The sequence below is a fragment of the Eschrichtius robustus genome, chromosome 15 (genome assembly GCF_028021215.1).
Source record: "Eschrichtius robustus isolate mEscRob2 chromosome 15, mEscRob2.pri, whole genome shotgun sequence".
NCBI lineage: Eukaryota > Metazoa > Chordata > Mammalia > Artiodactyla > Eschrichtiidae > Eschrichtius > Eschrichtius robustus.
In genome coordinates this window covers 9,248,758-9,275,734 of record NC_090838.1, presented here as the reverse complement: position 1 = coordinate 9,275,734, position 26,977 = coordinate 9,248,758, and the positions used below count along the sequence as shown (strand labels likewise).

The 26,977-nt window shown below is 42.3% G+C and overlaps 1 long non-coding RNA gene across 2 annotated transcripts; it reads left to right on the top strand.

Annotated features, from left to right (window-relative positions):
• The first annotated feature begins 166 nt into the window (after nt 1–166).
• Nucleotides 167–26,036, top strand: LOC137777653 (uncharacterized). Of its 2 annotated transcripts, none has more exons than XR_011076584.1 (3): nt 167–257; nt 749–895; nt 24,997–26,036. It is a non-coding gene; the product is annotated as an uncharacterized lncRNA (long non-coding RNA). The 2 variants fall into 2 exon arrangements; XR_011076583.1 differs by lacking the exon at nt 24,997–26,036 and adding an exon at nt 16,989–18,381.
• Nucleotides 26,037–26,977: the final 941 nt, after the last annotated feature.

Sequence of the window (26,977 nt, the reverse complement as noted above, 5' to 3'; positions counted from 1 at the left end):
ATGTCACCGACACATTTCTACGGCGCCTCCGCCCCCCCCCCCCCCCCAGCGGCACCGGCGACTGGCTCAGCCCAGAGCGGGCCCCGCCCCGTCCCCGCCCGGGCCGCCCTCATTGAGCCGGGGGCCCATCAATCAGCCTCGCCGCTGCCAGTCCCCGGGCGGCTTCCCGCGCCCGCGGCCGGCTGCCACTGCCATTGCAGCTCCCGGCCCCGGGTGCGGGCGCTTGCCTCCCAGTCGGATGACTCGGCCCGGGCGAGGTAAACAAAGTGCATTATCCAACCGCGGCCCGGGGCTGGGGAGGTAGAGCACCGGACCGGGGAGGGAGGGTCCCGGCGCCTCCACAGGCTGACTGCGCGCGCGGCTGGGCAGGAGTCGCCCGGTCACAAGTACCCAAGCAGCTCCAGCAGCGGCTAGTGGACTTTCTAACCCGTTCATCTTCCTGGCGCTTCTCCCCAGAAAGCAGGGCATCCTCTGAGCATCAGGACACCGCTGCTCATCTGTAGCTTTTCTCCGTGGAGAATATACTTGCATCAGTGGTGCCGCACGGAGTTTCAAAAATTAGTTTCGTTATCTTTTTCCAACACTCTTCTCCCCATTTAAAAAGAAATCGATTGCTTACTTTTCGTTGGTGTCACCCTCCAAACCCCGCCCCCCCCCACCAAGGCTTTGAGTATTTTCTGCAGAAGACCAGCTTGAAGGCACCTTTTAACTCAGACCAAAGGTAATCACTAATTCTTCCTCTCCCAAGACAGTGCCCAGAGGGCCTTGGCCCAGTGAAGCAATGCCCTCAATGCCCTACGCACACCTCCTGCGAGGCTCCAGGCCGCTAGCCAGAGTGGCGCCCCCTGCCCCGACGCACACGTGGACCAAAAAGGCATTCAACACTGAGAATCAGGTGAGGGCTGCCTTTTCACTCCAGTTATTCTCAACTTCTGCAGGAGGTGCCAGTCCTCTGGCTTAGGCAGGCACACGTCAGGAAAGGGGCTTGAACTCAGGCAGAGGCTGGGACCTCCAGGCCTTAACCTAATGTATCCTGGTAAATCAAGCAATCTGGTCGGGGTGGGGCGGGGGGGGGGGCAAACTTAAAAAATAAATAAATAAATAAAAGCCAAGGGGCTGGGAAAGGGGCGTTTACAAGACTCTTGGAGCCCTCTGAGCTTTTACATACATGTATGCGTATTTTCTAGTGGGGGAGGAAAAGGGGACTATATCATGTATTGCCCACAGTAGGACACTTTTGAGCAAAAAAGAGAGCTCTGTATAATTATGCCCCCTGGAGCATATTTATAAATTATAATTATGCACAAACAAGTTACTCTGGTGATAAGCAGTTCCTGGGAGGTTGGCCAGAGAGGACACAGACTGTACGACAGGCCACCACAGGGCCGCAGGGTTTGAAAAGGTCAAGGAGTGGTCCCATGCCTCCTGGCAGGTCTCACCAAGCTACTCCTCACAAACCAGGACCCAGTCCCTGACCCTAGGGGGACTCATCTGTTCCCCCAGGCCATCACCATGAGTGGTGAACAGTATCCTTTCACCCAGTCTGGTCCCATGAAGACACCTGTGCTGGTCCCTGTCTCAGGAACAGACCTCTGTTTCTCTGCCGGGGGGTCAGAAAGAAAGGCGCCAGCCTCCTCTGTTCAGTGGCCACCAACAGCGCTTTATAACTAGGGGTTTAGGAGACCCTGTTCCAGCCCTGTCTGGGCCTCTGATTTTTGAATGAAAATTGAGTCAAGACATTTTTTTTTTTTCCTCCCTGGGTCCTCTTTTTTAAACTGTAAAATGAGAAGCCTAACACCCGCCCTGCTCAGCTCATGTGATTGCTTTAGAATTATATTTTTCAATTCCAGGAAATCTATGAAGGTTTACCATAAGCTGGGCCTGCGCTGGGTGTTAAGGATCCAAGTATGAGTAAGCTTTGGTCTCTGACACCCAGGAGCTCCTAGTCCGGCTTCAGACAGACATATGGAAATACATCATTTCATTGTGTAACAATGTGGCAATTAGATATCAAAGCATCCAGGAAGTGTAGAGGAAGGAACCACTTTTCCCGGGCTTCAGGGAATTTTCCAGAAAATGTGATTTTTTTCACATTTTTTTCAAGTATTTATTGAAACCTACTGTGTACCAGACACTGAGAAAAGAGATACAATGATTTAAAAAATGTACTTCCTGTACATAAATAACATAAATAAGAGATTGTCATTGGCATTTCAGGCAGAGAGAAAGAATGTGCAGAGGCAAAGGAGTGGGATGTTCTGAAATTTCTAGTAACTCCCCATGGCTCTGGTATTGGCAGCTTGGTGGCAGTGGCCAGGCATGTGGCAGGCAAAGTGAGTTGGGATTAGAATGGGGAGGGGCTGATAGACCAACCAGAATAGAAGAGATGTAGAGTCTAGGCTACCGTTAAATGGGGCAAGTAGCATGGTTGGTTGGGGTTCTAGAAAGATCACGCTGGAGGTCACATGGAGTAAATATCAGTGCGCTTCCAAGGAAAGAGAAAGCACTGTCACCTGGAGAGACTGAGGAAATAACTGATAGTGATGGGTAAACGATGCTGTAAACGATTGATAGTATTGATACATTCATTACTTCTGATGAAATTATACAGTGGCCACAGTCCTGCCCACTCTTGAAGGCCAAATTCATGACCTTTGGAAATGACTGTAGTGCAGGATAAATTACGTAATTTATACCAAGTACCTTAAACCTTTTTACCTAGATTGATAGTAATTCTTGTCAGATTGAAAAAAAAAAAACGTGGGACTCTTCATTCATTCACTTTTTAGCTATATGACCTTAGATGAATTTAGAATACCTTAATTATAAAATAGAACTGTAATCTGAAATTCACCTAACGTGAAGATTATGGAAGATGTATATAAGGCAACTAGCACAAGGTCTTGCATGTAACATAAATAAATATTATTATTATTATGGAAAGATGTCCACAGAAAGCAATCCAACTTTTAATAATAATAATAATAGACAAACTGCTTAAAGTATCAATAAAATGTAAAGGAGTTGTTAAATATACAGTCGTAGGTATGGTTAAATGCAATTATGTAGCTATGATAAAAGGTGATGTGCCAATTAAAATAAGGATTATACAATTACAGGGAAATATTCACCAGTCCACTCTGTAGAACAGTCAGATCCAGTTGCCATAGGTCACTAATCTGTTCTGCATGCTTTCCAGAACATTCTCTGTCTTGAAATGTACTTAACTGCTCCTTAATTCACGTCATCACTCATTAGTTCATTTATTTAGCAAACGTACGGTAGTTTCCTGCTAAGTATGAAGCCCTAAGCTAAGTACTGTGTTCCTTGATCAAATAAGTGGTTTCTGAGAACAACTCCTAAGACTACTGTGTCACTTGAAGGCTGACATATACCACGGGTGATGACATTCATGTTTCTTAAACAACTCTCACAGCAAGCCATACCTAGGCTCAAAAATCTGTGACAAACTTCCACGACGAACTGTAGAGAATGCTGCCATGTGCTGATGTGCAGGCTGTGGGCTGCACAAGTGCAGAACATTCCATTCCCCATTGAAGTCTTTGTGAATGGCACCCCTGGGGTTGTGCAAAACACAATCTTCTTGACCATACCTGGAAACTTGGGTATAGACACGGGGCTGGAACTCAAGAACTTCCCAACAACTTCATCTCCCACTCCTCTTGGTTACATGCCCACCAGCCACTCACACCATTTTGTGGACTCCAGTTTCCCACCTCTATGCCTATGACTTGAGTCGTACCCTACTTGATGGTTGGTGCCTCTGTGTTTCCCTGGAATTACTCCTTTCCAAGGAGTTCCCTCTATGTTGCTCTAATCATGTTCCCTAGTTCTCTTATTTGGCTTTATGGCTGCCTCAGGTTTTAAATGGTATGTTCAAGATCAGGGAGGCATGGGTGTGCTTGGTCAATAACAAGGAGGTTGGTGGTGTTAATGCATGAGTTGCAATCTAGATATTCCTGATGATAGAATCTACAGATCTCTTAGCATCAGAATCAGTAAAAGTCGCCACGAAGATAAGTGCCCCTAATTATTCCTCCATGTTAACTCTAGGAAGAGTTTCTGTCATTCCTTTGTGTAAGGAGGAAGGGAGAGATCCAGGGAAGAGGGTACACAGCTTCCCTGCTACAGCTGTCAGAGATGCATTTGGCCAAGTTCACTATGACCCTGGGGTTTGGATACAGTCATGATGGAGAGATACATTTCCAGTGGTGATGAGGCCTGTGGCTTACTTCCGAGCTTCATGACATAAATTGCCCCATTACTGTGAGAGTCTTCTCTATTACTAACTTTAATAATAATTATACTTTAATTATGCCTTTTGAGTGCTAGACTAGCCACTTTCTCTCTGGTTCTTATACAACCCATCAAAATAGATATTAGTACCCCCACTTTACAGATGAAGAAACCAGGACCCAGAGAAACTCTTTAACTTTTCCCATGGTTGCCCATTACTCAGGGGCTATGCTGGTCACGTGTGTGTGTGTGTGTGTGTGTGTGTGTGTGTGTGTGTGTGTGTGTGCTGGGGAAGAAGGGGGCAGGGGAATGAATAAGGTTTACTACATCACGTTGCCTGTCATCATGCTTTTTTAGATGTCTAAACCTTTGGCTTAAATGGCCCACTTATAATCCTTCCATAATAGTGATTTCTTTTCTCAGTTTTCTCCAAGCAGCTTGTGTTTGAAAAATAGCTGCTTATGTCCAAGGTGAATCCTAACAGTACCTATTAAAAGGTGACTTTGTGATGGTTTGTTTTACCATGGCTAGGTAAGGGGTCTGTTTTTCTCTTTGGATAAATGGTCCACTAGGAAAAGTCCAGTGTATAAATACAGAAGAAATTGCCATTTTGGAACCCTTTTTTTCCTCAGGCCCTAGGAGAATTTTCTTGTTGTTGTTGTTGCTTTTAAATTAGAGGATGCTGGGAAACCCAGGATATGGGAATTTTCTGGGTATCACAAATTGTCTACCATCCTGTTATGTATTGCTGAGCAGCTAATAAACAAAAGTGAAAACAGGTAAAACGATCCAGCTGGTCCAGGAAGTGCTGCAAATTTACATTTATCCAGAGTGTTAGGTTACTGTAGAAATAGATTCAGTCAGAAGGGTCTTCTGGAAAATCTAGTGTGTGTTTCCATACCTGGCACACAGATAGACCTCAAGGGAGCTGAGTGCCCACCTCTGTTTCATGACCTTTAGGGCTCTGTGTGGCACTTCAATCCCCTGCCCATCGTGGAGTGGCGGTAACGATACTTTCCTTACCAAGGGAATAGGCTGAATCAAATGATCATTTACGTCCCTCTTCAGCTTTTAAAAGCCAACCTTCAGTTTGGGAAAATCAAGCTGGTCCCCAGTAGACCAGTGTCTGAACAAGGACACATTGAGTTGATCTGGGCCCCAACTTGGCCAATTAGCAACATGGCCTTGGATGGCCCTGATTGCTCAGACTAAGGTCTATTAAGAATTAATATGTGCCACAGCCTTGACAGTTTACAAAGCACTCTTATGAATTTTGTGCCATTTAATCTTCACGATAGCTCCATAAAGGAGGTTCATTACTGGCCTCGGTAGAAGAAACTGTGTCTCAAGGAATTTAAGTCACTAGCTCGTGAGCACAAACCCAGTACTTCTGATAGCAAATCCTGCGTTCATTTTACGACACAGCTCTCCTTCCTGCAACTGCCTTCCGCTTCTGCCTTGTCCTTGCATCCCTCTTTCTCCTCTCTCTCTTCTCTTTCCTTCTGTGTCAAAATTTTGTTTTAAATTTAAAACAATTTTGAGGTCCTACATTGGGGCTCCTTGCATAGAATTTCATTTGATGGTTTCATTGGATAGTTGCAAACCAGGAAAGCGTATCTAAACAAAAAGGCATTATGTATAGAATAGTGGTTTCCACCTTGTGAGCCCTGGATCCCCAGGTGGGCTTAGAGTAGAGCGTGTGCAGCAAGGAGACTCAGCGCTATACAGGGCAATCTACTCAGCAGACCACAGATGGAATGAATGGTATGTCTCACCCATATCTGTGCAATTCACATCCAAATATGCATGAGTGCTTTGGGGGTTAATAAAATATAAAACTGTAAGCAAACAACTAATTTCATAGTATTGCTCCCCATTTAGGCAATTAAAAAATATATCTAGGTATAATTGCTATCCCTTGGGACAACATGAAATTTTATATTTTTCAAATTGTGTCCCAGAACTCAGAAAGGTTGAGGCTTGTTCTTCACTGGATGGATAGCTCCTAGCAATGAAGCCAACACTTCAGAAAATGGGTCCTTCTGTATGTGTGGACCTGGGGGATGGTGTGTGATCCTGGGGGTGTAAACTGGAGGAAGGTTGAAGAAATAATGTCCTTTGTTCTAAATGTGGGGTGTGCATCAAGCCTCAGGCTTCATTATCTTCATATGCATAATAAGAGAGCTTGCTAACAACTATGACTTTTAGGGTATTTTGCTACAGGGAAGTAATCCTCTTTCTAAATCACACAGTTGCTCAGTGACCACAGCGCTTGACCCCTGACAGACTCTGCAACGCATCTAGAAAAGAGTTAGGTACAAAAGTCAACCAATCGTCATTCAAGAGATCAGGAAGCTGTTACTGAGCCCTTATTCTGAAGTTCAGTAGCTCTCTGACCTTATGGCAATTACAGAATATCCCTAAACCTTAGCTTCTGCTTCTTGAAAATGGCACCATCATAGCACGGACCTTGCAGGGCGTCATGAGGACTGTGGGCAGGTGGGTGAATCTCTGTTGAGGGCCTGGAAGTAGTGTGGGTTGGCCCTGACTACAGGGCTCCTGTACAAAGTACAGTCAACCCTCCTTAACTGAGGGTTCCACATCCATGGATTCAGTCAACTGCGGATCAAAAATATTTGAGAAAAATAATTCCAGAAAGTTCCAATAAGCAAAACATGAATTTGCCTGCATCAGCAACTATTTCCATAGCATTTACGTTGTGTTAGGTATTATAAGTAATCGAGAGATGATTTAAAGTATACGGGAAGATGTGCATAGGTTATATGCAAATTTTAAAAATTTATATAAGGGACATGAGCATCTGTGGCTTTTGGCTTCTGAGGGGGAGTGGGGGAGGGGTCCTGGAACCAATCCCCTACGGATACTGAGGACAACTGGGAGACAAGGTCACTGTCAGACCATGGGGGAATATGACTGCTGAGTTAAAATACTAGGACTTCATGCCACTGACCAGATGTTCCCCTGTCCTCCGGATGAAAGATCCTTATTGGCCAGAAATCACATGGTGTAGTAGAAAGAGGCACTAGACCAAGAGCTGAGTTAGTTAAATTTTCTTCTTTTATATGCTTGTATTAGTTATCTGTTGCTGCATAACAAATTGCCCCCCAAAGCTTCAGCTTCCAAGGTCACCCATTTAGGTATTGGCAGGTTTCAAGTCCTTGAACGTTGTTGGACTGAGGATCTCATTTCCTCCCTGGCTGTTGACTGGAAACCACCCTCAGTTCTGAGTCACGTGAGCCTCTCCAAATGGCAGCTGACAGCATGGCATCTTGCTTGATTAGAGCAAATACCCCAGAAGAGCCAGAGAGAAGTCGAAGTCTTTTATAGCCTAATCCCAGAAGTGACATCCCACATCATTTTGCCATAGTCTGCTTGTCAGAAGCAAGCCACCAAGGCCATCGCAAACACAACAGGAGAGGATTACACAAGGTGTGAATACCAGGAACCATGAGGAGCCTTTTCAGAAGTTGCCTGCCTTGGCATTCTCTAGGGTGGTACGTCAGAATCTTGGGGTGAAGATGATTATGTTTAACAGGAAGGGGTGGAAGCTAACAGCTGCTGACCTACACTGAGGGAATTTGTACACTTCTGATATTCTTCAAGAATTCTTCCCTCTGGCATGGTGGCTCCATGGCTGGGCAATGGGCTATCTCAGCCTCTCTACCCCCTGCCATCTTGATCTACCTTGAGGTGCCCAAGCATTTCCCTGGAATCTAGGAATGGGCAGAGAATGCCCCAATCTAGAGACTTGGAGGCCCTGGAGACCTAGCGCCATGTTTTAATTTCCCTCTATACCCTCAGTGCTAGGACAGTGATGGATGCATGGTGGTTGCTATCATGGTTTTCTGGGTAAATCAACTTCTTAGAAGCCTGGTGTTGTAGAATGAGCCTGGATGCGGGAGTGCAGCAGAGAGACCTGGGATTGACCCACATCTGCCTGGGCCTCTGCACTTCCGTGCCCACGCAGGACCCTCAGTCTGTGCTTGAATGAAAAGGGGCTGCATCTTGTCATCCAGTCTTCAAATGCTTCTTGGATGTTTCTAAATGATTACTTTTTAAGTCCACATTTCACAACTGAAATGATTCCATTGTGTTCTGAAAATCTCCTTAATTGAATGTTCTCTTTGTCAACCCAATAAACTGCTAGTTTTGCAATAAGATTCCCCTGGCGCATTTCCTGGGAGATTTAGTGTGAGAAATTCACTCACACAACTAGAAATATAGTAATAAATGCCTGTCAGTTAGCTCAGTTCTGTTGATGGATCACTTTCTGTGTGTCAAGCACCATACTAGGTTCTGGGCAGAGCACAGTGGACCGTATAGGAACTCACAGTATAATGAAAGACGCCTCTCATGCCCTACCCTATTTCCTCATCTGAGATTTTTTTCTTTTTTTTTTCCTTTTCCTATCACATTTTTGCTTGAGCCATAAGTCACCAAGATTGTCTTACACATGTGAAGTGACCAGAGTCGAGGGATAAATGTGCCAGGTTAAAGATGGCCACAGAGTTTTGACACTCCTCCCATTAAGAGGCAGGGTCCCGTGCCCTGACCTTGAATATAAACTCGTGTGAGATTGTTTGGACCAATAAAAAATGGTGGATATGTTGCATGGCCAGTTCTAGGTCTTGCCTTCGAGAAGACTGGGAGCTTCTTCCTTAGTCTCTTGGAGGCCTGAGCCTCCAGATAAATCCAATCAACTACCCTCCTGGAGAAACCTCACAGAAAGGCCCAAAAGATGACATGGAGAGGGAGAGGGGACCATTGGAGCCAAGCCTTCTGGCCAAACCTTGACAAAGCTCCAGGCAGGAGAATGAAAGCCATCTTGATCCTCCCAGACCAGACCCTCCCCCAACAGAATACCACCAAGTTGCCAGCTGCCCAAATACCTGCTGCACAAAATCACCGTATAATACCATGGTGGTTGTTTTCCACCATTAAGTATCAGGTCAGTTTTTCACTCAGTAATAGAAAACTGGAGCAAGATAGTATAGTCACCTTTCTGGGTCTGCTAGGCAGTTCCTCTAGGAAGTCTTACCCAGAGGAATAAAAAGAATTCCTATCGTAAGATGATACTTAATAAACACAGGTTGAATGACTCCCAAGCCCTCCTTCTTCTGATGCGTCTGGCTTAGAGAATATCCTCTTTCCTGACGGGCATGGCATCATTGGACCATGACTATATACTGAATTCTGATTAATCTGCTGTAATTATATGAGGTGAACATGACTGTCTCAATAGATCAGGAGCTCCCTGAGGGAAAGGGCCACATCTTCTCCCTTCTCCTCTGTTCTGTACTTGTCGCACTGCTGGGTACACATGCATGCTGAGAAAATGCAGTTCCATTCAGAAAACAATGGATTAGGCTGGTTCCTATCTCCTAATTCTCAGAAGGTCAGCACTTTACAGCAAACAATTTCCCATGAAGATGGGCCCAAGAGTTGCCATGGATATGGGAAGAGTATTATCATACCTTGAGGACTCCCCCAGAAATCCCTTTCTTGATTTTCAAAAACCACCAATGCTCTAATAATTATAAAAAATATTTCTTAATAACTATAAATGTGGCCTTATTCCCAGCACTCTGTGCAACGCATTATATTCTCCAGTAATTGAGACTCAGGCTCTCGACTGTCTGGAATACCTTTCTCATTTCCATAAATTTTGGCAAGATTCACGTTGAGCACCAGCTTTTTCAGGAATTCTCAGGTTGAGCTAAGAGTCTCCACTGTGCAAAGCTCTATCTTAGCCAAGCCATATTTCATTGAAATGATCCCTGCATATTCCTATTTTCAGCTGGTTAGTTCATTGAAAGTATAGATTGCATCTTACCTGTGGTTGTACATAGAAGACTTTATTTTTTTTTTTTTTTTTTTGCTGCTCTTTCTGATTACATTTATTTTTATTGGAGTAGAGTTGATTTACAATGTTACGTTAGTTTCAGGTGTACAGCAAAGTGATTCACTTTTATATATATATATATATACATATATATATATATATATATGTATATATATACACACACACACACACACACACACATATATATATACATATATATATATTCTTTTTCTTATTCTTTTCCCTTATAGGTTATTACAAAATATTGAATATAGTTCTCTGTGCTATACAGTAGGTCCCTGTTGGTTATCTATTTTAGCACATAGGAGGCTTCAACAGTGCCTGCACATTATAAATGACTGACGTAGGCCTTGCCTACTGTCTTCCAGTTTATCAAAGGTGTTCATTATTATCCTTGTATAATTGTGGCTCAGAAAGGAAAGTGACTTTCTGAAGATCACCTAACCACAGGGGCCCCCCACAGAGGCTTGCTAAGATTCCTCCCCATATTCTGAGACTGTAGGACTTCTCCCTGGTGGGAGGGAGAGAGCTCCAGCCCTATCCTCCCCATGGATACGCATCTTTTGTTTTCTGCGTCTGGGAGATGCCCCAGGATTCCCTGCTGTGTTACCCCGGGAAACTGTTGCTCAATCCAGCAGCTGTTCTGGAGGAAAAGAAAAAGCAGAGGTTCTGAATGTATCATATATACAATGCAATATTGAATAGAAGATGGCTAATAAGCGAGAATGCCTTGACGGTGCAGGTTCCTTCCAGTGAGGTCTAGCTCTTCATTTCCAGTGGGCGTCGCAGGAAGTACTAGTGTAAAAAATAAAACATATATATTACTAATACGGTGGCTATATAAAACAATATTTGGCCAAGAGAGTTAAGATATGATTCAGTCTTTGTTCATCAAGTTGCTAAATATTATTCAGAGAATGGAGTCACCATATGGTATAACTGAGTTTCCTTGGGAGGCTGGGTGAAATATCGTGTTGGATATGGAATGTGGAAATGTGTGTGTCTCCGGTGGTTTGAGTCTGAATCGAGCTGCAGACAGCTAATTCCATTAAGTCCTCATGCAAAGACTCCAATGCACACGGCACATGGAAAAGGCATAGCCCGGCACGGATCACTCTAGGAGGTCGATTTCTCTTCCCAAACTGATGAAGAGTGGGCAAGCCACACAGCTAGACCCAGATGCAATCTTGAAAGAAAAATGTGTGTGGGCAAGTGCAGTACCAGCTGGGAAAGTCTAAGTGGCTGAAACCTATGACTCAGAAATCTTAAATTGCCTTGAAATTAATGAAGCTCTGTGGGGATGACTCAGTTCATTCATGTCCTTAGCTTGCAGGCTTAAATGCTGGCAGAAGCGGACATTGTCCAAAGCCTGGAAGATCAGACCCCACAAAGGAAACACGTCTCAGGCTGGGAGGTGGTCTGGGGTGCGTGTCACAGGAGCAGGGGCTGGAGAGGCAGGTGAGCTGGTATTTCTTCTTCCCGTGGAGACGAAGCAACCTCATTCAAGTGCCATGCTCTCTGGACCTGATTTCTGTCCCTGTAAAACGAAAAGGAGAGATCTGATGATTTTTTCCAATGTTGTCAACTTCAATATTCTGATTAGCTAGGGTCCCAGTAAGAAACAGCATTTGCCCCAGATGGTTCAAATGAGGAGATTTTAACACAGGGACTATTTATAGATGTCTGTGCCAGGTTAAGAGAACAAATAAGAAAGAGTAAGGCACCCAGAGACCAGTAAAGGCAGGAAGCCATTGTCACTCCTACGGCCAAAAGAATGAAAGGAAAACTGTGTTACTGGAGCCCAGTGAGAGTCGGAACTCTGGGGAAACCCACCCAGGACTCTGGAGGAGGGCACCCAGTGGGAACCATAGTCCCTCCCACACACACCATGATGACACAAAGAGGGAGCAGAAAAGAAACAACTTAAACTGCATCTTATCCCCTCCCCCCTCCAGTTTCCCACTGGTGCCTCTCGTTGGCAAACCCAACTGGATGCCATCAGGCAAGGGAAGCCAGATCAAGCAGGCCACAGGGCCTGGAACAGTGTGGAGAAGGCTAGAGAATGCATCTAGAGTGGGCGAAAACACAAAAGCCAGCACATAATCTATGACTTTATACATGTGACTATGCTCCTACATTAGGGAAAAGGCAGAACACATCTTTTTTTTTTTTTTTTTTTCTGGAGAGATTGAAGAATAATTCTCAAGTAACAGAGTTCCTGAGGGCAGCGACCAGGTTTTGCTGATTTCTTTAACCCATCAGAATCTATCACAATGCCTGGCACCGAGGAGATAATCAGGAAATATTTGGTGGATTAAAGGCTGATCACAAATCCACATTTATAAACATCTACAGGTGTCCAAGGCATGATGCTCTGTTAATATCTGTTGAATGAATAATGAATGTGTAGGTTCAAAACAAATTACATAATCTTTCGGATAATAGGTTCTGCAAAGCTCAGGCAAACCCTTGGTATTTTTGTTCTCGTAGTTGTTTCTTTCTTTTTTTTTTTTTTTTTTTTTCCGCCCACGCCGTGTGGCTTGTGCGATCTTCGTTCCCCGAGCAGAGATTGAACTCTGGCCCTCAGCAGTGAAAGCAAAGAGTCCTAACCACTGGCATTCCCGTAGTTGTTTCTAATGTGATTGATGGTTATCATTGCACAAGCTGTATAAATGTCCTGGACTAGGAAAATGGTCCCTACATTGTGAGACCCAATGATATATTAAATGAAGAAGCAAGAGGGACTTAAAAGAGATATCTCCTGCTTTCCTCAGTGCTGAGATTCCCAGCTGGAGTGCTTACAAAAGTAGAATGTTTAGCATATTTCAATACACGTGGCATCACCTCCTGACATGTACCTGTTCTAACAGAGGGATGCTCTTTAACGAGCCATGGATGGACATCCAGCTGTACCATTACTCAGCTCTCTGACTTGAGACAAAAACTTGACCCAGTGAACCTCAGTTCCGGTTTAATGCTGCCTCCCAGGATCAGTGTAAGAACTGAATGAGAGGATGGGTGTCAAGTTCCTGGTAGAAAGCCCGGCATGGAATCGATGTTCCCTTGCTCTCAGCTCCATCTTTGTAGTGGAGGCACTGATTTCCTTAGAGTTGACATAAGGTGTAAGACCAGCAATGAGAAAAGATGTTTTCTGCATTGCTATCTAAATCATCTTTAACAGAAAGTCACTTCTTTTGTCATGGGGACAATCCTATGCATAAGAGAAGCATAAGACATATTACAAGTTACAGAACACATCTAAATGACTAGCCCTTACTGTTCATATTTAGGAACTGATGTTCACGTGTGTCATCTTAGGATATAGAGGGTCATCACAGGTACGTGTTGGCAATTCTTCTCTTTAGTGTTCACCTAGCTCATGTGCTGATCCTGGTCTCCCACCCTTCTATGATGGTCAAATCCAGTTCCTTCTAAAGAGGCTGAAATGGCAGATGCTTTTTTTCTTAAGCCTTCTTTGTATCTAAGCAGGGTCATGTGATAAAATCATGACTAATGGAACGAAGGGCATTTTTTGTTAGAATATTTCTTTTGGTCCTCAGTTCCTGAAACTGAGTAATAAATGTGAAATGGATGTCTTTTGTCATGTGTAACCAGCCTCTTTCAATTACACCTGAGTTTATGATAATGAGGTGACTTTTGGAAAGTCCCTAAGGATGGGGGCTGGTTGCCAGGGGAACCAACCTTGATTAGAGGATTGGATATTCCAGCCCCACCCTCTAACCTCCAGGGAGGGGAGAGGGGCTGGAGATTGATTTCAATCACCAATGGCCAATGATTGCATCAGTCATGTCTATGTAATAAAGCCACCGTAAGAACCCAAAAGGACGGTTTCAGAGAGCTTCCAGGAGGCACCCATGTACCTGGAAATTGAAGTACCCTGAACTTTATGAAGACAGAAGCTCCTGTGCTCAAGACCCTTTTGGACCCCACCCTACATATCTCTTCACCTGGCTGTTTATTTGTTTATTAGTATCCTTTAATATCATTTGTAATAAAATGGTAATCTAGTAAGTAGACTGGTTTCCTGAGTTCTGTGAGTCACTAACAAGTTAATCGAACCCTAAGAGAGGGTTGTGGGAGCCTCCAGTTTATAGACTATTGGTCAGAAGCACAGGTAACAACCTGGACTTGCAATTGACGTCTGAAGTGGGGGGGGGGCGGGGTGTAGTCTTGTGGGATGGAGCCCTTAACCTGTGGGGTCTGACACTATCTCCAGTATCTCCAGGTAGAAAGTGTCAGAATTAAGTTAAATAATATGACATCCAGGTGTCACAGAATTGTTTGATGTGTGGGTTTTCCAAACCACACATTGGAAGTGAGTAGTGTTGGAGTGGAGTAGTGTGAGAGTGAAGGAAACATACACCTGGAATGTTGTTTTTATACAAGAGAACTGGAGAGACATTGCCCAGAGGCCTGTGAAATTGAGCTGTGAAATAACCAAATTCCTGTCTTAAGCATTTGCATCCTTAGAGATTCATTTATAAGCACTTGTACAAAACACTGTTCATGCCTTGTTTTGTCATGTATTCTGTTACATGCAGCCAAAAGCATTCTAACAGAGAAGTTCTCTTTAGATTTGTTCTGGGAGAATAACCGAGTCCCTGTGTTCCTATCTCTTTTCTCCAGTGGCTAATTAAAAGCCTAGAGGTCAGAATCACGTTACACATTCTTGATTCCTCCATCCTCTTACTTATTGATCCATTCAATCAATCATTCATTATTTATTCAATCAATTCAGTATGTACTTATTCAATCTGTACCTATTCTTTATTCCAGTGGTTGACTTCTGTTGGCCTTTAGAACCTTGCTTCAGCATCATGACCTTGAGAAAATCTTCCTGGCATCCCTACATTCAGCTAAATGCTCTTCCTCTGTGCATTCTAGCAGTCAGTCATTATATCCTTTTTGGCATCTATCGTATTATATTGAAATAATTTGTATATCTGTCCAACTAGAATATACGTTTTCTAATAAATGCAGGGACTAGTCAATAGTCTTCCTTCCTTCCTTCTTTCCATCTTTCCTTCCTTCCTCTCTCTCTCCCTCTCTTCCTTCTTTCCTTCCTTTTTTTCTTTCTTCCTTTTCTACTCCTGCTCCTTCTCTCCCTCCCTTTCTTCCTTCCTTCTTTTGTGTTTCTTTCTTTTTTCCTTTTCTCCTCCTCCTCCTCCTCCATCTCCTCTTTCTCCCTTTTTCCTCTTTTGTTCCTCTTCCATATGCTCAAGGTATGGTATAGTAAAGTTCTTGGCCATCAATGAATATTTCAAAATTCTTTATAGACAAGAATTAAACTGGGTACCTTGGGAAATACAGAAGCATAACATACTTGGTAATTAAGGGCAGAGATTGTGCTAATTGACTGCAATCCTAGTGCATGACCCAGAGAATGTGCTCAGTAAATGTTTGGTGAGTGAAAGAATTAGACTCAAAGAGAATCAATTTTATTGAAATGACAAAACTGACAAAAGAATCATTTTGGATATGAGTCAATGCTGCCTTGTGTAGCATTAGGTAATAGTGATGTTTCATAAATATGTATTAAATAAATAACGTATACCTTTAATGAGTCCAGAATTTAAAATTTAAAATGTTGTATGTTGTGAAATATGACACTGTCCTGATGGCTAATGCCTCTGCCTCATTTTGGGCATAGTTTATTCTTTCTCTGATGATTTGAATTATTAGCTTCACCATATGCTAAGTACTCATAGATAAAATAGGTTGTTTTCTGTAATCTTTATTTTATTACCTTGCACCTTACAACAGTGTCTCACTGTTTTATTCACTGTGTGTGAATGTGTGATGTGAGTGCCCCACTTTTGTCTTCCTTTTATTCCCAATGTTCTTCAATAATTCTTAGATATTTAAGGATCCAGATAAACTTTGGCTTCAAATGTTAAGCTCCATAAACATCTCAAAATGATTCCTTAAGGTTGAGATAGTATTAAATTTAGAGACTATGAGATGCAATACGGCAGAGTGAATAAAAGTACAGTTTTGGAATCAATTGCCCAGAACAAAAAGAATGGCTTCACAACTTTCTAACCTGCAGTCTTTGACAAGTCAGTAAATCAGTTTCTTCATTGGTAAAATAAGAATAATAATACTATCTATACTTATGTTTGTCAACTAGACAAAATAAGAAAATGCATATTAAATATTTAGCCCAGTGTCTGGCACATAGAAAGTATTAGCAGAGGTTAATTAGATATTTAATTTCCCAGCATTGTTCTAAAACTTCCCGTACCCCTATCCACAGCTGATGATGAAGGATAACACTCTACCCCAAGGGAACCAGTTCATGGGAAGGGTTGAGTCATCCAGATTTTCTGTGTTTTTATGAGGCCCTGAAACTACTTACCCAATGATGGTGGAGCTGTAGCTATGCAGTTGTGTCTGGGAAACTAGAGGCTGCCTGCAGTGGCAGGTCCTGGAGGAAACCAATTGAGCCAAACAGGAGATGAAGAAAAGCAGAAATAAGAAATTCAAGGTGACCTTGGTGGGGAGAGAAGACAGCCTTAGTTTCCATCTCAGTTCCTATGAAGTCTGGCAGGATGATGTTACTTGTACATCTAGGTTGGACAGGTGATCCTTACAGTAAATTTTCTTTTTAATTGACCAAGTTTGCACAATTTCATGTTCCTTTCAACTTCAACAGTCTTGGGCAGAGAAGGAATCTAATGGTTATGCTGTTTTTCCTATTAGATTGTATTCAGGATCAAATGAAGCCATGTAAAACTTGAAAAAGGAGAATGTGGCTCTTTTTCAGTTTTTCTATTTGATATATAAATCTAGGGACAATTGTAACATTGGTCTATCCTCCTCGCAGGTGACTTTGTAAATCCAATGAAATGACATATAGAGAAGTGTCATCTAAAATGAAAAGGATCACAGCCATGTGAGAATGGTGATTGCACTGCTCCCATGTGTCAAAGTTGTATCTGGAAAGTCATGTCCTGAGAATTGCATGAACGACTGCTATTGGATATTTGATCTTCAAATTGCCTTCATTTTAGCTTCAAGTCCTTGGGAGTATCTGTGACCTTTGGAACATGTGTGTTTTGTACTAAGAAATAGATACTAGCATGCAAAGACCCATATGTGGCAACTCATGCATTGTCACGTTAAATTGACCTCAGCATTCTCGTCTGAGTTATTTTCAAAAGGTATTAACCCTGAAGCATTAAGGGTTAAACCTCCAATAAAGATAGAAATGACTAATAGAAGGATACAGCAGAGAAGCACACTCTTGCACCACACATGATTCATGGTTTATAGACAACACTTTGTAACAGGTTTGTTTGCGGTGAGCCATCAGATTCACTTTGAACGATGAAAAAACCTTGGTCTCTGTGCCAGAAGCTAATCATAACTTTCTCTAAAACTCTTGGTGACCATTCACTCTGACTTTCTATGGCTGCATTCTGTAATGCAGCAAAGACCCTGAAACCACGTTTCCCCTAGACCAATGTAATGTAATTAAGAACAGGCATGACACATGAGTTGTGACTTGAGCTATGGTTTTAACGCTTTCCACTTAGCTGGTAGCTAGCACATAGGTGATGATATGGCCTTAAAGTAAGTTTCTTAAAAACATTTTTTGGCTTGTGACAACAAAAGAGTATCTTGTTTTTAACTCACATTGTTGACATTTCTCACTACTTAATAGAGATTCTTCTAAGTAAATGTGAATCGGGATGTTTAAAGACATTTAAAAGAATGCAAGTGGTACCTCATGAGAACATCAAAGCATCATCACAAACTGCCATTAAAACTATTTACACAGAACTTTCTTAACCCAAATCCTGGACTTTGAAGAGTTGCAGATTAAGGGCAAATTTCAGTATGGGGGAGCTGGGGCGAGACAAAAAGTCCAAAAAAAAAAAAAAAAAGAGAGAGAGAGAGAGAGAAATTAGAAGCCGTTAGGAGCAGACCTCTGCTTCCTCGTCCAGGAGCATCTGTCATTTGGCGTTACTGGGCCCAGGATGACTGGACACCCAAACTCTGTTCTGTTTATTTCTGTGCAATTCAAATGGGAATTTTGAAGCACTCGTCAATTGCTATTGCTTAGAATGAAAAACAATATTGCACTGGAGGGGAACTCAAAATAGGAGTTACTTTCAAGTTTACTGTTCAACCCAGGGTGTATTTTGAGGCCAAAATCATTGAAATTTGATATCTTTAAAAATTTATTTATTGGCTGACAAATTAATTTTATAACATTGATGGTCTATAATATAGTTCTATTCAAAACTATTTTCAAAAATAAAATTCTTTTTAAACTAAAAATAACACACCCCTGAAAACCAATATTTGTCCATGTACATTAAAGCAAATGTCAAAACATCTTTATATGGATTATCTGAAACAAAAAATAGTCTAAGCTGAATAAAAAGCTTTAGAGTATATTCCTACATTTAAACGGTTTTTAAGCTATTTATGTCTCCAAAATTATGTCAATATTTTCCTGAATTCTGTCAATAGTCTTAGTGCTTTAATTTTAATGAATTGTCTCCAATCCACCTCAAAGTTTCATTGTAAAATTCAAGAAATTTGAAATTTGACACTTTGAACTGACTCATTTATCTAGACCCTGTTTTTAATTGTGAAAACACGCTCTATGGATGCTGAAGTATTTGGTAGGACCAGACAAATTCTGTTTTTGAAGGATATCCTTAAACATTTCCTTCATACTCAAGAGTATAAGTATTTCACTCCAAATATTGTCCCAGGCCCTATTCTTACCTCATTCGAGTACCTTTCTTCCTCCAATGTATTGTTAGACAAGACTCTTCAAATAAGTTATTTGTCTTCACAATTATTTAGAATATTCTGTCAAACATATTAAGGAATTTCAGAACTCAAGCCTGTACATCATTTGCACCTTCATACTTGTTCATTTCTACTGTTACTTTTCTTGGAATAAAGTTTAATGTCTTCTTATTTGTAAGCTTTGTTTTTTTATTTGTTTTTGTTTTTGCTTTTTGACAACAGTCACTAAGATTTATTGAGCCTGGCAGTTTCCATCAATGACCTTGTTCAATCCTCAAAGCAGCTCTGTGAGGGCGGCGGTACTGATATCACCCCCATTTTACACATGTGTAAACCGAGGCCGTGACCTCTCCTGCCTTACTCCTGGATCCGTGGGTACTTCTCGCCTCTGTACGTGTTTTCCTTTCATCAAGCAGGGACAATAAATGGCACCTACGTCCTCCGGGGCCTGTAGTGACATTAGCAGACATGACTGCTGTCACCATCACAGCTCTTTAAACTAACAGAGCCTAAGCTTTGTTTTATTAATTGGAATTTGTTGAAAGCTTCAAAAGCTGCAGGAGTTATTTTGTTGTTTATTTTGGGGGGGGGGGTGTCCCATTTGGTTTTGAACAGAATATAACCAAAATTTAGAGGCCTGTTTACACAAAGTGTAATGGCATTGCAGAGCACTTAGGCTCACTTACAGAGTAGTTCTGCAAAAATCAATCGTTTGTAAAATCTGATTAAAGAAAGGGAATAAAGACTGTCGACACACGTATGCTGATTTCTTTTTTTTAATATTCAACATTTGTTTTGTTAACAGTTTTGTAGTTTAGTTACTTGGGATGTTTATTTGCATGTGTGTATTTATGTTTAGATTTTGACTACTACAGCTTTTATTTTGTTTGGTAGATTACTGCAGCTCGTCTGAATGGCTTTTGTTTTTAAATTATCGAGGTATAATTGCCATACAATGTTATATTCGTTTCAGGGGTAAATGGCATTGTTAATTATGCTTGCCTCACAACCAATTCCAGTTCTGTTCCACAGGCTTTTAAATTTTATTTTTATATTACATTGTGAAAACAAATTTTTTTAACCTTTAATGTGGAACTTTTTTTTTTTTATATACAGCAGGTTCTTATTAGTTATCCATTTTATACATACTAGTGCATACATGTCAATCCCAATCTCCCAGTTCAGCCCAGCGCCACCCCTACCCCCGCCACTGCTTTCCCCCCTTGGTGTCCATACGTTTGTTCTCTGCATCTGTGTCTCTATTTCTGCCCTGCAAACCGGTTCATCTGTACCATTTAATGTGGAACTTTTAAACTGAATTTGCAGTAACATTTAAATAGCTCTACTCTGATTTCATGAATTTAAAGAAGATTCATTATTGACATAATCTGACTTTCCATGTGAAGCATCTTTTCTATGTAAAACAGGAATCATTTAACTCTTTGTGAACTTCTTTCAGTAGAGCTAACGTGTTAAAACTCATAGTTTCACATTTGGTGTGTAAGCGAGAAAACTCAGAATCCAACAAGAGCCAACTTAATTTGAACTGTGATTTGATCTAAATTCAAAGTCATGCTCCGTAAAATAATTACAAACACACCTTCTGCCACTTTGTGTGTTGAATCATGGTTGTCAGGCCACTGTCTTCTTAAAATAATTTTGAAATGGATACTGATGCTTCTTCAGTACAATTGGTCTTTCCGTTTTTGTGTGTTTGGTGAGATCACAGCAGCCTCCATGGTGGAAGATAAATGTTTACTAGCATTTTGTGACATGCCATAATTAACTTTCTTCAGAAACAGAGATTTCTACTTTATATTTCATTAACCATGCACGTGCACTATTTTGAGTTCTCTGATGCCAATATTACTATCAAATAAAATCATTAAAAATAGTTGTCAGTTTAAATTAAATAATAAATGATACCCTCTTCTCTTTCAACTCTGTAAAGCAGGATTCTCAGGCTATTTCCTGCACATGCTTCATATATATCTAACCTATGTTTCACTAGTTTCCTCTGTAGCCCTCTGAGTTGGCCTAGGAGCACGGTGAAGCTTGCAAGCTTCCCCGTGGCCCTGGCACAGCTGTGTGGTCCACCAGGTGATGGGCAGCAGCTTCAGGTCTTTCTCTCACTGCCACTCAAGGATGGAAGGAGTTAGCTGTCCTTAGCTCCTAGTGTCTGAGGATGCTTTGTCTTATTTGCAAGTCCCCTTCATGTTGTCGTTGAAAGAGAGGTTAGTTACATTCTGTCTGGAAAGGGTCAAGAAAAGAGAGGCGTGGTGTTTTTTCTGCCATCCTTCAGATTTAATCATATGTTACCGCGGGTCTCTTTTGAGTACATTCAATGCCAGTAGATAGATCACGGCTGAGGCTTCAAGTGCAAAGTGAAGGTCTCCCAAACCCATCTGAGCTCATTTCAGTTCAATGAATAAATATAATACTGTGTTTAAAAGGAGGAAAGAGTGAAGAAAGAGAGAAGGAAGGAAGGAAAAGAAAGGGAGAAGGAAGGAAGAAAAAGAAAAATCTAGAAAATGTTAAACAGATGAGACACTGGAAAACAGGTGTAAACCAAGCCACTTCTGGGTAAACTAAGATATAAGATCATCCTGTGAAAAGAGACAATAAGTTAGTTAATGTCACAAAATTACTGTCTAACAAACCAACCTCAAACTCAGTAGCCTACGACAACAACCTTTGTTCTCATGGCTCTGTGGGTCCGCTGAGGGTCTGATTTCTTCTGGGTGTCCACACGCTTCTAAACGTCAACTGGGATCAGCTCACTGTGGCTTCTCTCTGATCTTTATTTCTCCTGCCCTCACCCAAGACAGGCCAGCCAGCCTGAGTGAGTTTTGCTCAAGTCAGAGGGAGGCAAGACCAACTCCCTCTCAAGCCTTTAGTCATGTCGATTAATATCTCATTGGCCAAAGCAAGCCACATGGCCAATGTCAGGTCAAGGGATGGAGAGGCGGTCTGCTCTTGAAAGAAGGGAGAAAAAAGTTAATATGTTTGAATAGTAACCTAATCTCCCACCTAGAGACTCTCCAGGGAACCTCAATTAAGTGTTTTCATTTTGTGGATATTTCTTATGCACCATCTTTTTTGTGATATACTTTACCATATACGTGATATATTTCTCATTCAATCATCACAATTATATAAGGTGGATATATTATTATTTCTAATTTAAAAATAAGAAAACTGAAACTTCAGGGACTTAACCTTTAGCTCATGGATGACAGGGACAAAATTCCTCAGGTCTGAGTGACCTCACAGCCTTCTTTCTTAACTTCTTTGCTAAAATGCTCTACCTAATTATTTGGCACAAAGAAATTCTTTTCCTGATGGTTGCTAGAGGTCCCACTAGCAGCTTGGAACACATTCTCTTGGAATCATTCTCATCTGAGCAGAATATTATTATTGATATAATTTTGAGCTGCTGTCATTTCATCCTGCTAAAAAATCACAGCATGAATCTGAAATATTAGGAAGACTTTGGGGCTAAAGAAAATAAGATGTCTGGAAAAAAGGTGCCATATGTACAGGATTCAAGTGGCATCTGTGTGTGCTCATTACAGCCTGTCACTCTCTATCTGCTCAATTTGTTCACCAGGTAACTCAGACGACTCATGGGGTTGGAACTGTGTTGTGCCCACGGTCCTCTGTTTGCTTCCAGCTTAGGCTTAACAAAGTGGTTTATTCTTTTATTTTGTATCATTCAAGGAGACAGTATTTCTCCTCTCAGCCAACTGAATAAATACCTTCCCAAGATAAATTTGCTTTCCATTGAGAGTAGCTCGTTTATTATAATCCGCGTCAAGTCTCCCCACCTCATGCCTCTGAGATCAATGGGGTTAGCTAAGAAGTGGGCTCAGGGAAGGGAATTTGGACAGGAGTGATAGTGAGATCGACGGCTGATGGACAGAGGTGGTCCTGGAGGAAGAGGAGCAAATCAGGACAACCTAGAATCTGCATATTATAAACTACAGATTTTGGAGCTTGCTGGAATACTTCGGAGTCACTCCAAACTTTGCTTTTTTATGGTTGAGGAAATGAAAGGCAGTGTGAATTAGCAATGAGTCCAAGTGAGTTAACAGCAAAGGCAAAACTTAACCACAACTCCTAGCCCTATGTAATGGTTAATTTCATGTGACTACTTGATTAGATCTTGGTGCCAGTTGTTTGATCAAGCACTAGTCTAGATGTTGCTGCGAAGGTATGTTGAAGATGTGATTAACATCTGCAATCAGTGGACTTTAAGTAAGAAGATCCCCCTTGATAATGTGGGTGGGCCTTGTCTAATCAGTTGAAGAACTTAGGAGCAAACACTGAGGTTTCTTGGAGGAGTAGAAATTCTGCCTCAAGACCACAGCATAGAAACCCTGCCTGAGTTTGCAGCCCGCTGGCCTGTGCTACAAACTTCAGACTTGCTAACCCCACAATTGTATGAACCAATTCCTTAAAATAAATCCTTGTCTATCTATATATCTGTTTATCTATCTGTCTATAGACACAAACACACATACATCCTATTTGTTGTCTTTCTCTCAAGAATCCTGACTGATACAGAGTTTGGTATCAAGAGTGGGGTGCTCTGTAACAAATACCTAAAAATGTGGAAGTAGCTTTGGAATAGATAATGTGTTGAAGCTAGAAGACTTTTGAGATTCATGCTAGAAAAATCCTGGGTTGCCTTAGAAACTATCTGTAGAAATAAGGATGTTAAAGGTGATTCTGGTGAGGGCTCAGAGGTACGTACATAGAGAACGCCATATGGTAACAGAGGCAGAGATGGCAGTGACGCTGTTATATGCCAAGGAATTCCTAGGACTACTAGAAGCTGGAAGAAGCAAAGAAAGGTCCTCCTTGAGAGGCTTTGGAAAGAGCATGGCCCGCCTTACTTGAACTTCTAGCCCCTAGAACCGTGAAAGAATAAACTTCTGTGGTTTAAGCCCTTCAGTTTGGAATTCTGTCATGATTCTGGAACAGTGCTAGACTCTAGGGCTATAAAGAATAAGACATGGTCCTGCCTCTCAAAAAAATGTATTTTACACTAATCATTGTATTTAGTATAAGTAGTATGGCTGTGGGCTGGTTTAGCACCACTGTAGAATAATGGGAGATGGGGAGAACACATTAAATATCAGCCTGCTGCCTTTGGATATCAGATACTTCCATCTGTCTCTAATCTTATAAATGGGGGGGGGGGGCGGTTCTAATAACACGTGCAACGAATTAGAAGTCTGTGTGGACTGAGAAGGGTAGGGAAGTTTCCTGGAGGAGTTTTTGCCTTAATCTGGTCTTGAAAGATAGATGGGATTTAGATAGACAGAAAAGAGACATGAACACATTCTAGAAGAGCTAACTGTACAGGCAAAGACACAGAGGCTGGGATGAATAAGCCACTGTTAAGCTTCGACTGTGTATTGGAAACTGTAGGTTTTGTCTCACTTACCTCTCAAGCATCCCAGCAATGTGGCTATTATTTTCCCCATGTCAACATGAGGACACGGACATTTAAAGACTCGCCCAAACTGGCATGGCGGGGAAGAGGTGGAGCTTCTCTGGCTCGGAGCTTGTGAAATACCCATGGCATGGTGATGAAGACAGTCTGGCAGAACCCAAGGTTCTTGTTGACAATGATTGAAAAAACTGTCTCTTTTCCTTACATTTGCACCATTTACTTCTTTGGTAGGTTAAGTTAACATGGGGGATTATCTGAAGATAGTGAGAAAAAATAGAATCGAATTCTAGGCTACCTGTACAACATTTTAATAGTCTGGTGACTCTGTCTGGAATATATGTAGCTATCACCGTGGCAAACAGGACATTTAGCCATCTATGTTGATCCATTACGCTGGCACCAGTGGAATCCTACTGGGCCCAATCTGCTGTGTGGCTTTTCTCCGTAATGGCATCATTGATTCCCTAGCACAGAGTTGAGTTGTGTGTCCCAGCTTTCTGTTGTTTTTTTGAAATAAATTTGTCCTTTGTTAATCACTATTGTATGGCATGGAAAGAGCTTTCCAATCAGTGATTCACTCAAGGCCTCCCTTTGTGATTTGAAGCTGATGGAGTGAGGGCAACAGTTTGGATCTTGTAATCCCAACATCTTGATGGCCGTTACGTCACATTCTACTGCTCCATCACGTGGGGAAAGAACATCATACTGAGAGCCTGGAAACTGGAAAAGTGTAGCTGACACTTCCTCATCTTAGCTAGATGCCATGCGTTACACTGAAGGCTTCACAGGTAAGGTCTTATTTTGTCATCAGGACAACCCTCTGAAGTAAGTACAACAATCTACATTTCAGGGAGAGGAAACTATGTCTTAGGTCAGGGCTGTCTAAATCCAAAAGCCATTCTCTCAACCACTTTGCTGCACCATCCTTTGGTTATTAGTAGGTGCTCAATAAACAAATGGATTATTGAATAAAGGATGTTATCTTTGACACACAGTCACTCCTGACTTTTGAGTGAGTTTTTTTCCCATCTTTAGTTTTTATATTCCCATCTTTAAAATGCAAATATTAGATTAGGAAACCTCTAAATTCCCTTCCACTGCTGCCTATCTGTGATTCCAGGATACACTTAAGTGTCTGGTTATCTGATTCATTTCAAGGTCGCCCAACTAATTCTCACCTCAGAGACCTCCTAGAAAACATAGAGAATGATCATGTTATGGCTAATCTCTATTTTATTGAGTTTAATCATTTCGTTTAATTGATTTGCTCATTTTTAACCCTCCTTCTTAAGGATTTGAGAATTTCAAAATTAGAGAGGAGCAAAAAAGAACAGAGTAAGGCAAACCAAGTAAAATGAGACCAGGGTGAAGTCAGTCAGTAATCCAGACACACGAAGGCTTAACTCCTTTGCGAAGGGTGGATTCCATCTCTGGCTGTGAGCTTCTTAGTGATCAGTTTTTCTGAGAGACAAAAGAGGGACTCCGTGGGGGCCACCCAATTTCGTAGACAAGGTTGCAACTCAGCTTTGACTGGAGCTAGGCAGTGGGCCTGGACTTGATGCCCCCTCTTGGGCTGACGACAACTTCAGAGACAGACCCATCTCCCTGCTGGACTGAGGCCTCATTGGGCTGTGATAAACTAGAAAAGACAAGACCAGGGTTCGGTGGAGCTTGGGCGGCCCCTTACCGTGGTTTCAGCACATGAAGCCACAAGGCAGAGTCTGGTGGACATGGGTGCCCTTGGGTCTGTTGGAGGAACAGGAGGGAGGCAAGGCTGGAGGGGGCAGAGGGTGGGACGGTGGCTGCTGGAGCTGAGAAGGCTAATCTGGAATCGAGTTGTTGATCCGTGCAAGGGGATGAAGAACTGGAGCCAAAAGGGGGTTGTGAGACCTGGAAAGAAAGCAGAATATGAGCAAGAGTGAAGCAGACAGGCTGGAGATGTCCTGGAACAATTCCAGAGGAAGAATGTGGGTGACAGTAGTGTCTTTTAATGCCGTCACCACATGGGCTTGAAGGGAGGGGGCCATACGGGGTATATTTCAGGAGCTGGAGCCGGTGGGCAATGGACAGGTCCTGGGCTGGGCCCACCGTCTATCAGTCCAAGAGCACCTCTGCGGCCCCGGGCAAGGAGACCCTGCCCAGGAGCTGCCTCAAAGTCAGTTCTCATTCTGTGTGACCCTAATTCCCTGTCCCTCACCTCTTCCAAATGGCTTCACTAGAGGTCTTGGCGAGGGGCTTGACACTCAAGATGGACACTGAAACTCCCTGAGTGCTCTGGGGTTGAACAAACTGGAAAGAAACAGCCTTTTGTGTTCAGGATGTGACTGATCTGGGAGAGGAACCTGTGCTCACAGATGGAAACACCTGTCCCTTTGCATGGCCAGAGGCACATCTGCTAATCATGCGGATCTTTCTTTGTAAGTGGCAGAATTCAGGATTTTTGCTGGGAGTAGGGAGTAGCGGGGGGTCATGGTGTCAATCACACTGCAGTGGGATGAAGCCTGGCCCTCCTCTGCCCCAGCGTGTGTGAACTTACCCTCCATTGCCCAAGTTCAAAACCAACACCCTCTACTAACAGCCATATT